Here is an 18,195-nt window from a genome sequence, read left to right as displayed (position 1 = left end):
CTCCTTCCACACATATATCCTTGAGGACTTGGTCCAACCTTTGATCAAAGTTGACCCTTCTAGTGTAGGGGCGTGCGTTTTCTTGCATCATTGGCAAGTTGAATGCTAACCTTACATTTTTCGGACTGAAATCTAAGTATTTCCTCCGAACCATTGTAAGCCAATTCTTTGGATTCGGGTTCATACTTTGATCATGGTTCCTAGTGATCCATGCATTGGCATAGAACTCTTGAACCATTAAGATTCCGACTTGTTGAATGGGGTTGGTGAGAACTTTCCAACCTCTTCTTCGGATCTCATGTCGGATCTCCGATACTCATTCTTCTTGAGCATGAAAGAGACCTCAGGGATCACTTTTTTCTTGGCCACAACTTTATAGAAGTGGTCTTGATGGATCTTTGAGATGAATCTCTCCATCTCTCATGACTTGGAGGTGGAAGCTTTTGCCTTCCCTTTCCTCTTTCTAAAGGTTTCTTCGGCCTTAGGTGCCATAAATGGTTATAGAAAAATAAAAAGCAATGCTTTTACCACACCAAACTTAAAAGGTTTGCTCGTCCTCGAGCAAAATAAGAAAGAAAGAAGTAGAAGAAGAAGAATTGGAGGAGAAGGAGATGAGAGATAAGTTCGGCCAAGGGGGTATAAGGTTATTGTGAAGTGTGAAAATGAAGGAGTGAAGAGGGGTATTTATAGAGAGAGTGGCCGAATGGAATTGGGTGGGTTTGGGAGGGAAAAAGGGTTTGAATTTGAAAAGTGAGGTAGGTGGGATTTTTGGAGAAGAGGGATGGAGGTGATTGGTGAAGAGAATATAGGGAAGAGGATAAGATTTAATAGGTGAGTGGTGTTTTGGGTAGAGTGTTATAGAGATGCGTGAGGGGGAGAGAGAGAGAGGTGGGGTAGGTGGGATCCTGTGGGGTCCACAGATCCTGAGGGGTCAAGGACTTCTCATCTCTGCTCCATTTAAGCATGCAAAAATGCCCTTAGAGTGCAATTCTGGCGTTTAACGCCAGATTGCTGCTTGTTTCTGGTGTTAAACGCCAGCTTTTATACCTTTTCTGGTATTTAACGCCAAGCTATTGCTTGTTTCTGGCGTTTAACGCCAACTTGGTGCTCTGTTCTGGCGTTTAACACCCATTTTGCCACTCTTACTGGCGTTTAAACGCCAGTAAACTTATCCTCCAAGGTGTGCAGTTTTTAATGCTGTTTTTTGAATTTGCTTTGATTTTTGCAGTTATTTTCGTGACTCCACATGATCATTAACCTAAAGAAAACATAAAATAACATAGATAAATAAGAATTGGGTTGCCTCCCAATAAGCGCTTCTTTAATGCTAATAGCTTGACAGTGGGCTCTCATGGAGCCTCACAGATATTCAGAACATGGTTGGAGCCTCCCAACACCAAACTTAGAGTTTGGTCGTGGCCTCTCAACACCAAACTTAGAGTTTGGTTGTGGCCTCCTAACACCAAACTTAGAATTTGAATGTGGGCGCTTTGTTTGGCTCTGTATTGAGAGAAGCTTTTCATGCTTCTTCTCCATGTGTACAGAAGGAGAACCTTGAGTCTTGAACACAAGGTAGTCCTCATTCAATTGAAAGACCAACTCTCCTCTGTCAATATCAATCACAGCTTTTGCTATGGCTAGGAAAGGTCTGCCAAGGATGATGGATTCATCCTCATCTTTCCTAGTGTCTAGGATTATGAAATCAGCAATGATGTAAAGGCCTTTAACGTTCACTAGCACATCCTCTACTAGTTCATAAGCCTGTTTCATTGATTTGTCTGCCATCTCTAGTGAGATTCTTGCAGCTTGTACCTCAAAGATTCCTAGTTTCTCCATTATAGAGAGTGGCATGAGGTTTATACCTGACCCCAGGTCACACAGAGCCTTCTCAAAGGTCATGGTGCCTATGGTACAAGGTATTAAGAACCTTACGGGATCCTCTTTCTTTTGAGGTAATGTCTGCCTAATCAAGTTATTCAGTTTATTGGTGAGCAAGGGGGGTTCATCCACCCAAGTCTCATTACCAAATAACTTGGCATTCAGCTTCATGATTGCTCCAAGGTACTTAGCAACTTGCTCTTCAGTAATATCTTCATCCTCTTCAGAGGAGGAATAGTCATCAAAGCTCATGAATGGCAGAAGTAGGTTCAATGGAATCTCTATGGTCTCTAGATGAGCCTCAGATTCCTTAGGTTCCTCAATTAGGAACTCCTTTTTGTCCAAAGGACATCCCATGAGGTCTTCCTCATTGGAATTCACGTACTTCTCCTCCTCTCTAGGTTCGGCCACACCAAGTAAGGTTATGGCCTTGCACTCTCTTTCTGGATTCTCTTCTGTATTGCTTGGGAGAGTACTAGGAGGAGTTTTAGTGACTCTTTTACTCAGCTGGCCCACTTGTGCCTCCAAATTTCTAATGAAGGACCTTGTTTCATTCATGAAACTTAGAGTGGCCTTAGATAGATCAGAGACTATATTTGCTAAGCTAGAGGGGCTCTGCTCAGAATTCTCTGTATATTGCTGAAAGGATGATGAAAAAGACTTGCTATTGCTAAACCTGTTTCTTCCACAATTATTAAAGCCTTGTTGAGGCTTTTGTTGATCCTTCCATGAGAAATTCGGATGATTTCTCCATGAGGGATTATAGGTGTTTCCATAGGCTTCACCCATGTAATTCACCTCTGCCATTGCAGGGTTCTCAGGATCATAAGCTTCTTCTTCAGAAGATGCTTCTTTAGTAATGTTGGATGCATTTTGCAAACCATTCAGACTCTGAGAAATCATATTGACTTGCTTAGTTAACATTTTGTTCTGAGCCAATATGGCACTCAGAGCATCAATTTTAAGAACTCCCTTCCTCTGAGGCGTCCCATTACTCACAGGATTCCTTTCAGAGGTGTACATGAACTGGTTATTTGCAACCATTTCAATGAGTTCCTAAGCTTCTGCAGGTGTTTTCTTCAGGTGAATAGATCCACCTACAGAATGGTCCAATGACATCTTAGACAATTTAGACAGACCATCATAGAATAGATCGAGGATAGTCCATTCTGAAAGCATGTCAGAAGGACACTTTTTGGTCAATTACTTGTATCTTTCCCAAGCTTCATAGAGAGATTCACCTTCTTTTTGCCTGAAGGTTTGAACATCCACTCTAAGCTTGCTCAGCTTTTGAGGAGGAAAGAATTTGGCTAAGAAAGTTGTGACCAGCTTATCCCAAGAGTTCAGGCTATCTCAAGGTTGAGAATCCAACCATATTCTAGCTCTGTCTCTTACAGCAAAAGGGAAAAGCATAAGCTTGTAGACCTCGGGATCAACTCCATTGGTCTTAACAGTATCACAGATTTGTAAGAATTCAGTTAAGAACTGAAAATGATCTTCTGATGGAAGTCAATGAAACTTGCAATTCTGTTGCATCAGAGAAACTAATTGAGGCTTAAACTCAAAATTGTTTGCTCCAATGGCAGGGATTGAGATGCTTCTTCCATGAAAGTTGGAATTTGGTGCAGTGAAGTCACCAAGCATCTTCCTCGCATTGTTGTTGGGTTCGGCCATTACTTCTTTTTCGAGATTCTCTGTAAGGTTTTCTCTGGATTATTGTGCTTTAGCTTCTCTTAGCTTCTTCTTCAGAGTCCTTTCAGGTTCAGGATCAGCTTCAACAAGAATGTTCTTGTCCTTGCTCCTACTCATATGAAAAAGAAGAGAACAGAAAAGAAGAGGAATTCTCTATGTCATAGTATAGAGATTCCTTTATGTGAGTAGAAGAGAAGAAGAATAAGAATGAGGAAAGAAAGAGAAAAATTCGAACTCAGAGAGAGGGAAAGGGTTCAAATTTTTTATGAGTGGAAGAGAAGTGTTAGTAAATAAATAAAATAAATAGAAGGAGAGAGGGGGAGTTTTCGAAAATAATTAAAAGGAAAAGGAAAATATTTTTGTTTTTATTTTAAAATTTGGTTAGAATTCGAAAATTAAGAGAGGAAATAAAATTAAAATTGAAATTTGAAATAATTAGTTAATTAAAAGAATTTTGAAAAAGAGGAAGGTGATTTTTGAAAATTAGAGAGAGAAAAGTAGTTAGGTGGTTTTGAAAAAGATAAAAAATAGTAAAACAAACAAAAAGTCAATCAGTTAATTGAAAAAGATTTGAAAATCAATTTTGAAAAGATTAAAAGTTAGAAAAGATATTTTGAAATTAAAGTTTGAAAAATATATGATTTGAAAAAGATATGATTAAAAAGATATGATTGAAATTTATTTTGAAAAAGATTTGAAAAAGAAAATTTTTAAAAAAAAGATTTGATTTTGAAAATTGAAGTTGATGACTTGACTAACAAGAAATTAAAAGATATGATTCTAGAATTTAAAGATTGAATCTTTCTTAACAAGAAAGTAACAAAGTTGAAATTTTTTGAATCAAAACATTAATTGTTAGTAATAATTTCGAAAGTAAAAGATAAAATTAAGAAAAAGATTTTTGAAAATTAATTTTAAAGAATTTTTGAAAATAAAAAAAAAAGAAAAAAGAAAAGATTTGATTTTGAAAAAGATTTTGAAAAGATAAATTTTTGAAATTGAAATCTTGATTTGACTAACAAGAAACAACTAATTTTAATAAAATTTTGACTAAATCAACCCAAAGATTTCGAAATTTATGAGTGAAATAAGGAAAAGATATTTTTTTGATTTTTTTTAATTTAATGAAGAAAGAGAAAAACCACAAAAATGACTCAAAACATGAAAACTTTGGATTAAAACAAATGATGCATGCAAAAACACTATGAATGTCAAGATGAACACCAAGAACACTTTGAAGATCATGATGAATATCAACAACTTATTTTTGAAAATTTTTAAGACAAGAAAAACATGCAAGACACCAAACTTAGAAATTTTTAATGTTTAGACACTAACAAATAAAAAATGCATATGAAAGACAAGAAAAGACACAAAACAAGAAAATTTTAAGATCAAACAAGGAGACTTATCAAGAACAACTTGAAGATCATGAAGAACACCATGCATGAATTTTCGAAAATTTTGAGAAAAATTAAAACATGAATTTGATCCCAAACTCAAAACTTGACTCTAGACTCAAACAAAAAACAAATTTTTTTTTGTTTTTATGATTTTATTAATTTTTTTGGATTTTTTAAAAAATTATCTTGGAAAAACGAAAAAGAAGAAAAAATTTTTGAAAGATTTTTGAAAACTTTTTGAAAATAAAATAAAGGTTGAAACAAGAAGAAAATTACCTAATCTGAGCAATAAGATGAACCATCAGTTGTCCAAACTCGAACAATCCCTGGCAACGGCGCCAAAAACTTGGTGCACAATTGTAATCTCAACTCTTTTTCACAACTTCGCACAACTAACCACCAAGTGCATTGGGTCGTCCAAGTAATAAACCTTACGTGAGTAAGGGTTGATCCCACGGAGATTGTCGGCTTGAAGCAAGTTATGGTCATCATGTAAATCTCAGTCAGGCGGATTCAAATGGTTATAGAGTTTTGATAATTAAAAGATAAATAAACATAAAATAAAGATAGAGATACTTATGTAATTCATTGGTGGGAATTTCAGATAAGCGTATGGAGATGCATTATTCCTACTGAATCTCTACTTTCCTACTGCCTTCATCTAATCCTTCATACTCCTTTCTATGGCAAGCTATATGTTCGGGCATCACCGTTGTTAATGGCTACCTCCTGTCCTCTCAGTGAAAATGGTCCAGCCACGGGTTATATAGGGTTAATCATCTGTCGGTTCTCACTTATGGTGGAGTAGGATCCATTGATCCTTTTGCGTTTGTCACTACGCCCAATAGTCATGAGTTTGAAGCTCGTCACAGTCATCCTTTCCCAGATCCTACTCAAAATATCACAGACAAGGTTTAGACTTTTCAGATCTCTGTAATGCTGCCAATTGATTCTAGCTTATACCACGAAGACTCTTATCTCAAGGAATTGAAGGCTCTGTTGTCAGGAGAGGAAATTAAATGCATGGACCAGGAATCCAAGAGATACACACTCAAGCTATTGCAGATAGAACGGAAGTGGTTGTCAAGCACGCGTTCATAGGTGAGAATGATGATGAGTCTCACAGATCATCACATTCATCCGGTTGAAGTGCGAGTGAATATCTTAGAATAAGAATAAGCTTAAATTGAATAGAAAAATAATACTACTTTGCATTAATACTCGAGGAACAGCAGAGCTCCACACTTTAATCTATGGTGTATAGAGACTCCACCGTTGAAAATACATAAGTGATAAAGGTCCAGGCATGGCCGAATGGCCAGCCTCCCAAAAGTGATCAAAAGATCAAAAGATGAACCAAAGATCTGTCTAAGGACTAAACGTCCAAAGATGTAAGTACAATAGTAAAAAGTCCTATTTATACTAAACTAGTTACTAGGGTTACAAAAATAAGTAAATGATGCAGAAATCCACTTCCAGCCCCACTTGGTGTGTGCTTGGACTGAGCATTAAAGCTTTCATGTGTAGAGACTTTTCTTGGAGTTAAACACCAGTTTTTATGCCAGTTTGGGCATTTAACTCCAGCTTTTATCATGTTTCGGCGTTTAACGCCAGAATAGGGCAGAAAATTAGCGTTTGAACACCAGTTTACATCGTCAAAACTCGAGTAAAGTATAGACTATTATATATTTCTGGAAAGCCCAAGATGTCTACTTTCTAACGCAATTAAGAGAGCGCCATTTAGGTTTCTGTAGCTCCAGAAAATCTATTTCGAGTGCAGGGAGGTCAGAATCCAACAGCATCAGCAGTCCTTTTTCAGCCTCTGAATAAGATTTTTGCTTAGGTCCCTCAATTTCAGCCAGAAAATACCTAAAATCATAGAAAAACACTTGAACTCATTGAAAAAGCGTATAAATTATCCACTCATCAGAAACCCAATTAGGAAATTCCATTCCGTACCTCTCTTCTCTGCTTTCTGCACTTTTTCTTTTCTTGTAATTTGAATTGAGCTATGATGAACTAAACCCTCCTTCATTGGGTTAGGGAGCTCTGTGTAACTCAATGGATCAATATTAGTTTTCATTTTTCTTCTTCTTTCTTTTCTCTTGATTTTGCTAGAAAGCTTTCGGTCTTCATCCAATTCGATAGTTATCTTGGAAAACAAGCCATTCATAATTGGATCTCCTCTGAACCTTGCAAGAGGAATGAGGAGATCATGCTAGAAATGCTTTCTCACATTGGATTAGATTGGGGTTTGGATGGATACAGTGACATGTAATCCTACCAATACTTTGATATATGAATATGTGTGGTATAATTAGTGACCATACTTCATCTCTTCCCATGAGCACTTAAATCAAGGAATTGGGCAATTGTTCATGTTTAGAGATATTAGATTGCCAAGGAATTAGGATCTAATCACTTAAGATTACCAAGGAGATCAATGAATGCATTGTTGAGAGAGAGATGAACATGAATTTGATCCAGAGAATTATCACATCTCCTGACCCCAATGAGCTCCCCCTCTCTGATCTTACCCATTCTTTTAATTCTGCACTTTACATCTATGCTTAACAATCCCCATTCCCATTTAATTTCTTGCAATTTAAGCTTCTGCACTTTAATTCCCTGCAATTTACTTTCCGTCATTTAAATTCAGTCATTTACATTTAGTCATTTACGTTTCTTGCGATTTAAGTTTCCCGCCAAATTACATTCTGCACTCCTCACTTTAAATCTGATTTCGTTCAACTAGAAGAATTCTCCAATTAATGTTGATCAACCAACCAATTCCTGTGGGATTTGACCTCACTCTATAGTGAGTTTTACTTGACGACAATCAGGTGCACTTGCCGGTAGGAAATTTGTTGTGAGACATGTTTTTGCATATCAAGTTTATGGCGCTGTTGCTGGGAATTGGTTTTGTATTGACAATTACTAAATTGGAGGATAACTAGATTGAGCAATTTTCTTTTCTTTTGATTGATTAAGTTTTAATTTCAGTTGTTTACTTTTACCTTCTACAATTTTAAGTTGTTTCTTCTATTTCTTTATTTTCCAGCAAAACTAATCCACTGACTCACTAACTATTTGATTAATTGCCTTAATTTCTCTAACCACACTTTGTCATTACTGTAAAATTTCCACTTTCTGTTTGCTGTCTGTTCCCCAATTGTATGACAGGTAGAAGAGGGATTTCAACTTCTTTTGATAGTGAATCGGAGGGGACCTTCCTTAGATTAAGGAGGAAAGTAAGAGGCAAAGGAGTAGTTGGAGAAGAAGAGTTAGAAGAGGATCTGGACGTTGTTATAGAGGAAGAGATTCACAACCATGCTGGTGAAGGTGCTGGGAATCATGCACCACAAGAGAGGTGAGTGCTGGGATCCTACATTAATCCCAACCTTGGGAATTGTGGGAGCAGCATTCTCAAGCCAACCATCCAGGCCAATAATTTTGAATTAAAGCCTCAACTCATTACTCTGCTTTAAAACAATTATTCTTTCGGAAGAAGTGCCCAAGAAAACCCGAATCAGCACCTCACTACATTCCTAAGGATCTGTGATACAGTAAATTCAAATGGTGTGCATCCTGATGCCTACAGATTGCTTCTATTCCCCTTCTCTCTAAGGGATAAAGCATCCAAATAGCTAGAATCATTTCTAAAGGAAAGCCTCACAACTTGGGAAGATGTAGTGAACAAATTCTTGGCAAGGTTCTATCCTCCACAAAGAGTCAATAGGCTGAGATCAAAGGTTCAAACATTCAGGCAGCAGGATGGTAAAACCTTGTATGAAGCATGGGAAAGGTATAAGGACTTGACAAGAAAATGCCCCCTGACATGTTCAATGAGTGGGTGCAACTGCATATCTTCTATGAGGAGCTGTCATATGAGTCTAAAAAGGCTTTAGACCATTCTTCTAGCGGCTCTCAACAAGAAAAAGACCATAAAGAAAGCCATTGTTGTCATTGAAACAGTGGCTAATAATGAGTATTTTTATGCCTATGAGAGAAACAACAATAGAGGAGTCATGGAGCTGAACAACATGGATGCAATTTTGGCTCAAAACAAGATGATTGCCAAGCAATTGACAGATCTCACAAAGAAGATGGAGGCAAACTAAGTTGCAGCAATCCACACTCAACCATCAGTACAAGCAGAGTTAAACACAGAGGAAGGAGTTGACTGGGAACAAGCTAATTACATTGGAAATTCTTCAAGACAAGCCTATGATCCATATTCCAAAACATACAACCCTGGTTGGAAGAACCACCCAAACTTTGGGTGGGGAAACCAACAAAATCAGAGCCAAGATCACAGACCCCACAACTCCCACCAATTCAACAACTCAAATGACCAACAACCCAACCAAAGACCATATCAAACCACACAAAACAACTCTTTCCAGCCACCATACCAAACCCAAAATAACCAGCCTCAACATCCCATGTCCAATCTGCCATCTGAGGATAAGCTATCTAGCATTGAAGCTATGCTTGCAAATCTTTGCAAGGAGTCTGATGATATGAAAAAATTCAAGGAGGAGGTGAGATCCAACTTGCAAAACCAAGATGCTGCCATTCAGAAACTTGAAGCACGAATTGGACACCTGACCAAGCAAGCCCCTGGCCATAACCCGTGTAATGTGATCAAGACAAACTCAAAGGAGGAATGCAAAGCTATTACACTCAGGAGTGAAAAGGAGTTGAAGGAGACCTCAAAGGGAACAAGAACAGAGAATGGATGAAAACTCAAAGGATGGGGAGGAAGCACAAACACCTACACCCAACCCACTTCAAGAAAAAGAGATCCGGAAGCCATACATTCCAAAGGCCCCTTATCCTTAAAGGTTAAAGAAAAGTGAAAATGACAGCCAATTTTCCATATTCTTGGAAATGTTCAAAAGACTCCAAATCAATATCCCATTTGCTGAAGCACTAGAGCAAATGCCCCTCTATGCCAAGTTTTTGAAGGATTTGATGACTAAGAAGAGAAGTTGGAGAAATGATGAAACTGTGCTATTAACTGAGGAGTGTAGCACCATCATCCAACACAAACTACCTCAAAAATTAAAGGACCCCGGAAGCTTCCAAATTCCTTGTATCATAGGAGAAATCACAGTGGAGAAGGCTTTATGTGATTTGAGAGCTAGCATAAATTTGATGTCCTTAGCAATGATGAGAAGAATGAAGATTGAGGAAGCCAAACCAACAAGAATGGCACTTCAATTAGCAGACCGGTCATTCAAATTTTCTCATGAAATAGTAGAAGACTTGTTGGTAAAAGTGGGAGATTTCATCTTTTCGACTGACTTTGTGGTGTTGGATATGGAGGAAGAAGCCAAAGCTTCAATCATTTTGGGAAGGCCATTTTTAGCAACTGCTGGAGCCATAATTGATGTCCAAAAGGGTGAACTTACCCTTAGACTCCATGATGAGAAGATGGTGTTCAATGTGTTCAAGGCCATGAGCTACCCGTAGGAATCACTAGGGGAATGTATGAGAGTGGATACAGTGGAGATATTGGTACAAGAAATTCTAAATGAAAAGGAACTAGAAGAATTGTCAGAAGAAGAATTTGTATCAATCAATGAAGTTGTAGTGATCCAACCAATTGTAGTGCCCACTTCAAGCACATCAAAAGAAAATAAGGAAGGGAAGAAAGCCCCAAAACTTGAACTAAAAGCACTACCTTCTACCCTCAAGTATGCATATTTGAGAATTGATGAAAGTTATCCAGTAATCATCAATTCTGCCTTCAGTCAAGAACAAGAGGAAGAGCTAATCGAAGAGGAAGAAGTGGTTGACGACTTGGGAGATGTTAAGAGTCCATGGGAACCTCAAGTCATAGAGCCTCCTTCTAAAGAGTTTGAATTTGATGTTGAGGAGGGTGTACAACCTCCATAGCATATCATAGTTGAAGACTTTGAAGAGATTAATCAAGAGATAGATTCAATAATTGATGAATCTCTTACTATAATTGAGTCATCCCCCATTGGACTTAGAAAAGCGGTTAAGGAAGAAGGTGAACAACTTCCAAAGCATATTTCTTATGAAGAATTGGATGGAATATATCAAGAGAAAAGTTCCTTTGGTGATGATGATCATGAATCAAGCCAACCTTCTTCCGATGAAATTGAAAGCAACAATGAGGTGGAAGTCGTTTGAAAAGATTGGACGGGAGTTGAATATGCACTGTCAAGATCATCGGAGACTTCTCTACCTAGGTTGCCGTATGCTCCTTCCTTTGAGTTGGTAAAATTTATCTCCATTCGCTTTATTGTTCCACTTGAGTATGGTCTACTTGAAATGGAGGGCCAACTTAGGAGGCTTTGCGGAATGAAGCGTAAGAGAAGGATATTTAGTAGTTGGAGTTGCAAATCGAGGCTCATCAAGGTTGAGATTTCAAGAGCTAGATGCAAGGGTCGGGCTAGTGATCCATTGGTTCGATCTCAGAAGAGTTTGGTACTTCGTTGAGAATTCGCATTGCTTGCCACCCAGTTGGAAAAACGATGATCAACAAGAAGACGGATGTAGTAACAAGATTTGGGATCCCGGCATACAGGAGGATCAACTTTGGGAGCTCAAGACTTGTGAAGACCTTCATCAAGGCTTGGTGAATTCACTTGAAAATGTTGGAGCTTATTGGAAGTCCAAGCGTTGGTGGAAGTTTCAAGACGAGTTCAAACACAAGCCACCATGACAAGGTGCTCACCGAATGTCCAACTTAAGGACTTTAACTAAAAGTGCTAGGTGGGAGACACCCCACCATGGTATATTCTTCCTATTTTTCTCTTTTGCTTATATTAGTAATAAGTTAAATTATTATTTTTAGTTATGTTTATTTCGTTTAATTTATGGTTTAGTTGTTTAATAATTTTTGGTGTTGATATATAAAAAAAATTGGACCTGACGCGCACGCGTCATATGGAAGTTGGCTCTTTATTAAAAATGAACAGAAAGTTACACTGGAACTGCGCGGGAGGGGTGCCTGGTGCACAAGCCACCCTACGCGTACGCGTGCCCCACATGTACACGTCACCTGCAGTTTTGTCAACCCACGCGTAAGCGTTAGTGACGCGTACGCGGGGGATGAAAAACGGCATTTTGGGTGAATTGGACAGAGAGTTGGGCTGCCACTGTGCTGGAATTGCGCATTTAGCACGCGAGTAGTCACACGTCAGTGTTCATTTTTGGCCATCCGGCGTGTGCGTGGATGACGCTTACGCATCGCATGGCTGTTTTTGTTTCCACGCGCACACGTGACCTACGCGCGCGTGTCGTGCCCTATTTTTAATTTCTTTCTTCTTTCTTCTCTCCCATCTCCTTTTTTCTTCTTCCCTTCTTACTTTCTTCTTCTTCATTTCTTTAGCTTCTCATCATTATTCTCTTTTATTCCCTTTTACTTTTTGCATTTGCATACTTTAATTCATTGCATTTTAACTTCGTGCATGCTTTTATTTTCTTTTATAAGTTTATTATTTTTTCATTGGTGTTAAATTTTCTTACTCATCTGTTGCATTTTTCTTGCATTATTTTGGTGTTTAATGACTTGTTTTATATTGTTGGGTGATATTATTCATAAGTCAATGCTAATATTTTATGACAATTGTATTCTTTTTGCATTGACATGAAGTTATATTGTCTTTCATTACCCACTCTCTCTCACCCTCAATGTGGCAATTCTTGTACTATTGATATGCCATTTGCATATATTGCTTTCTCACTTACATGTTGTAGCTACCATGTAGTTGAGACCCTCATTATTTGCCATTAACCCACCCATATTTTATTTGTTTTCTTATCTTTGTTTCTGGGTCACTTTTCCTCCTTTTTCTCTTCTTTAAGAATGGCCACCGAGAAGAGAAAGGAAAAGCTATCAATGGGGCAACAGACAAGTCCATCCGCACAAACTCTTGGAGAAAAACATCAGTTGTGGCCACCCGTCCACTTGCACATCTTAGCATGCACCGAGGACAGTGCAATCTTTAAGTGTGGGGAGGTCGATATTGATCTCCGTGGGTTAGTTACTTTCCTATCTTAACACCAATTTTTAATTTTCTTTGTTAAATTAGTTGTTGCATTTGCATGTTTAATTGCATGTTGTTAGATTTCGTGCATACTTTACCACTACTTGGTTGAAGTGATATCTTCTTTTTCAAGAAACTTTTTAGAGTATTTCACTAATTTGAACTAAAGCTTTTGTTAAATTTGTTTGAAGAAATTTATTTTGGAACATGGTTTTAGAGCTAGAACACACAAAACCAGTGAGATTTTGAGCCTGATTGATTGGTTGCATTTTATCAACCAATATTCTATTTTTGGTGTGTGTTGTTCTCTCTAAAATTGTGATCTTTGTCTTGCTTGATTCTATATTTACATTGTTTGATGTATGCATGCACTTATATGATTGAAGCCTTTGTTTCACTGAGCTTACATACCCATATGGCCTTAACCTTTTTCATTATCCTTTGTAAACCAATGTTGAGCCTTTTAATCCCATTCATTCTTTACTCTAACCCATCACTAACTCTAACTGAAAAATAATAATGTCCTTAATTTAAATCCTTGGTTAGCTTAGACTAGTGATAGTGTTAATGATTTAAGTGTGGGAAAATTGGGGTTGCCAATATTTAGTTTGAGAATTAGGTGTTGTATATTTTTGTGAAAATGTGCAAAACAATAGTTGAGCATATATTCTTGCATTCAATATCTTAATCATATGCATTGAAAAAAAAAGAGAAAAAGAAAAGAAAAAGAGCAAATAATAAAAAGGGGACAAAATGCCTTAAAGTAAATGGTGATAGCAATGCATATGTATTGTACTCAAATTTGGGATGCATGAATATGTGGTAAACATAGTTAATGGGTAGTTAGATTTTGTATTGTGATTACATGGATTGTCTTAAGTTAGGTGGGAAGTTTGGGTTAATTAAGGATTCAGATTTTAGTCCACTTGACCAAATATAATCCTACCTTGACCCTAACCCCATTACAACCCTCAAAAGACCTCTTGATTTGTGTATTGGTACATTTAATTTTTGTTGATTGTTAGATGAAGAGCAAGCCTTAGAAAGCAAGATTAGTAGAGAATTGAGAGAATCGAACCTTAAACACCTGAGAGATTAGAGTGTATACACTTCCAGTGAGGGTTCGATGCTCGATTCTTTGTTCCCGGCTTTCATGAGCTATCTTCTTCTTCTTGCAAGTTTATTTGTACTTTATTTTTATGATTTGAATTAGTGAAATCCAGTTCATATTTGTTCTTGAAAAGTTTATCTATTTTTAACTAAGTAGGTAAAAGCATTTTACATTTAGTTGCATTCATATAGATAATTTGCATTTCATAAATTATACCATTCTTCTTCACACTCTTATAGTTTCTCTTGAGCTTAGCATAAGGACATGCTAATGTTTAAGTGTGGGGAGATTGATAAACCCCATTTTTAGGGTTTATCTTGTGCTTAATTCAGTGGATTTTATCCACTATTCTCACACTTATTCATAGAATTCGCATGTTTTATATTTTCCTTCATAATTTTGTGCTATGATTGAAAACATGCTTCTTTGGCCTCAAATTTGCTATGTTTAATCCTTTCTTATTACCATTCGATGCCTTGATATGTGTGTTAAGTGATTTCAGGATTTATAGTGCAGGAATGGCTTAAAGGATGGAAAGAAAGCATGCAAAAGTGGAAAGAATACAATAAATTGAAGGAATTGCTAAGTTGTCAACCCTGACCTCTTCGTACTAAATTGACCATAACTTGAGCCACAGAGGTTCGAATGAGGCAGTTTCAGTTGCATTGGAAAGCTAACATCTGGGGATTCAAAATCATATACAATTTGCCATAGTTGTCATGCAGTTAGGAGATGCGCACGCGTGGATCACGCGTATGCGTGACCTTGCAAAAGTTCATCGATGCGTACGCGTGGGCGACACGTACACTTGACAGAGCCACATGCTACACGTATCAGAAATCACTGGAGGCGATTTCTAGGCTGTTTTTGGTCCTTTTTTAGCCCAAAAACAGATATTAGAGGCTGGGAGAGGAGCAGAATGGGGGTCATTCATTCATTCACTTCTCATTCACATAATTTTAGGTTTAGATGTAGTTTTCTAGAGAGAGGGATTTCTCTTTTCAATTTCTTCTCAAATTCAAGTTCAATGTTCCTTTAATTTAGTTTTCCTTTACTCTTGTTTGTTCTAGCATCTTACCTCTTTTAGTTTATTTGTTATTACTTCCGTTTGTTTACTTCATTATTGATGCACATTTGGTCCTTTGATTTAGATTAATGCAATTCATATTTTTAAGTTATTGCTCCTTCTTTAAACATTGGTTATTGTTGTCTTGCAATTGGGTATCTTAGATTTTATTGTCTCTTATTAATTTTCTATGTTTTTATTCTGTGCCTTCCAAGTGTTTGATAAAATGCTTGGAAGGATTTTAATTTAGATTTTTATGTTCTTAACTTGGATTGATTATTTAGAGACTCTTGAGTTATCAAAAGTCTTTTGTTGATTAGTAATTGAGACTTGCTAGTTGGCTTAGGCTTCACTAAATCTAGTCTTTGATTATGACTTGTGAACCTAAGTTGATTTTGCTCATTTGACTTTTCTTTGTTGTTAGAGGTTAACTAAGTGAAAGCAAAAGGCAATTACCATCACAATTGATGATGATAACGGGGATAGGAATTCTAATTTCTCAATTCTTGCTAGGACTTTTCTTAATTCTTATTTTATTTCCTTGTTGTTTATATTACTTGTCTCCTATTTCAAAAAGCCAAAAAGATATAATCTCACAACCAATAATAAACTACACTTCCCTGCAATTCCTTGAGAGACGACCCGAGATTTAATACTTCGGTTAATCTTATTGGGTTTACTTAAGTGACAAACATATTAAATTTGATTGAGGTTGAATTGTCGATTTAGAACTGTACTCGCAACGCATTTATTTTTGTGAAAATCTCTACCGACGATTTTTCCTCCATCATCCTTCCATGTGTATGCATAAAATTTTGTTGGAAGAAGATGCCAAGCCCCCCATTCAACCCCAAAGAAGGTTGAACCCAGCCATGAAAGAAGTAGTACAAAAGGAGGTTATGAAGTTGTTGCAAGCAGGGGTAATCTACCCAATCTCAGATAGCCCTTGGGTAAGTGGTGCACGAAATTGTGATCTCAATGGCGCTAACAACTTGGTACGCACAATTGTAATCTCAACTCTTTTTCACAACTTCGCACAACTAACCAGCAAGTGCACTGGGTCGTCCAAGTAATAAACCTTACATGAGTAAGGGTCGATCCCACGGAGATTGTCGGCTTGAAGCAAGCTATGGTAATATTGTAAATCTCAGTCAGGCGGATTCAAATGGTTATGGGATTTTTGATAATTAAAAGATAAATAAACATAAAATAAAGATAGAGATACTTATGTAATTTATTGGTGGGAATTTCAGATAAGCGTATGGAAATGCGTTATTCCTTCTGAATCTCTACTTTTCTACTGTCTTTATTCAATCATTCATACTCCTTTCCATGGCAAGCAGTATGTTGGGGATCACTATTGTCAATGGCTATTCCCGTCCTCTCAGTGAAAATGGTCCTCTACGGTTTTTGTACGGCTAATCAACTATCGAATTTTTTGTCTCGGATGAAAAATACCAGGCACAGCTACCGCATGGCTAATCAGCTGTTGGTTCTCGATCGTGTCAGAATAAGATCCAATGATCCTTTTGCGTCTGTCACTACTCCCCATAGTCACGAGTTTGAAGCTCGTTACAGTCATCCCTTCCCAGATCCTACTCGGAATACCACCGATAAGGTTTAGACTTTCTGAATCTTAGGAATGCTGCCAATTGATTCTAGCCTATACCACGAAGTTTCTAATCTCAGATTCAGATGCCCCATTGTCAGAGGGCAGTCGATGTGAATCGTTGATTAGAAACCCAAGAAATACACACTTTAGCTTTCGCAGGTAGAACGGAAGTGGTTGTCAGGCACGCGTTCATAAATTGAGAATGGTGATGAGTGTCACGGATCATCACATTCATCATGTTGAAGTGCGATTGCACATCTTAGAATAAGAATAAGCTTGAATTAAATAGAAGAACAATAGTACTTTGCATTAATACTCGAGGAACAGCAGAGCTCCACACCTTAATCTATGGTGTGTAGAAACTCCATTGTTGAAAATACATAAGTGATAATGGTGTTCATTGGCTTCGGTCCCAGAGGGGGAACCAGAATAACCAAGACGTCTAATACAATGAGAAAAAGTAATATTTATACTAAAACTAGTAGCTAAGGTTTACAGAGATAAGTAAATAATGCAGAAATCCACTTCCAGGCCCACTTGGTGTGTGCTTGGACTGAGCATTTAAGATTTCATGTGTAGAGACTTTTCTTGGAGTTAAACGCCAGTTTTTATGCCAGTTTGGGTGTTTAACTGCAGCTTCTATCCTGTTTCTGGCGTTTAACGCCAGAATAGGGCAGGAAGTTGGCGTTTGAACGCCAATTTGCATCGTCAAAACTCGAGCAAAGTATGAACTATTATATATTGCTGGAAAGCCCAGGATGTCTATTTTCTAACGCAATTGAGAGCGCGCCATTTGGGTTTTTGTAGCTCCAAAAAATCTATTTGGAGTGTAGGGAGGTCAGAATCCAACAGCATTAGCATTCCTTTTTCAGCTTCTGAATCAGATTTTTGCTCAGGTCCCTCAATTTCCGCCAGAAAATACCTGAAATCACATAAAAATACACAAACTCATAGTAAAGTCCAGAAATGTGAATTTTTCTTAAAAACTAATAAAAATATACTAAAAAGTAGCTAGATCCTACTAAAACTACCTAAAAATAATGCCAAAAAGCGTATAAATTATCCGCTCATCAGTAAGCCATGTCCAAGTAGTTCCCAAAAAGGGAGGAATCACTGTTGTGCCAATTAAAAAAAATGAATTGATACCAATAAGAACAGTGACTGAATGGCGTATGTGTATAGATTATAGAAAGCTCAATGAAGCCACAAGGAAGGATCATTTTTCCCTGCCCTTCATGGATCAAATGCTAGAGAAGCTTGCTGGACATGAATATTATTGCTTCTTGGAAGGATACTCAGGCTATAGTCAAATTGTGGTGGACCTTAAAGATCAAGAAAAGACTTCCTTTACTTGTTCTTATGGTGTCTTTGCATATAGGAGAATGCCCTTTGGATTGTGCAATGCA

At 37.4% G+C, this 18,195-nt stretch overlaps 1 non-coding gene across 1 annotated transcript; it reads right to left on the bottom strand.

Moving 5' to 3' along the window:
- Positions 1–8,710: 8,710 nt before the first annotated feature.
- LOC112704521 (small nucleolar RNA R71) lies at positions 8,711–8,813 on the bottom strand. The gene has a single exon (XR_003155142.1). It is a non-coding gene; the product is annotated as a small nucleolar RNA R71 (small nucleolar RNA).
- Between the last annotated feature and the right edge of the window lie 9,382 nt (positions 8,814–18,195).

This window comes from Arachis hypogaea, chromosome 7 (assembly GCF_003086295.3).
Source record: "Arachis hypogaea cultivar Tifrunner chromosome 7, arahy.Tifrunner.gnm2.J5K5, whole genome shotgun sequence".
In the NCBI taxonomy this organism is placed as follows: Eukaryota; Viridiplantae; Streptophyta; class Magnoliopsida; order Fabales; family Fabaceae; genus Arachis; species Arachis hypogaea.
The sequence above is the reverse complement of the archived record's forward strand: the minus strand, read 5'-3'. Positions and strand labels throughout refer to the sequence as shown.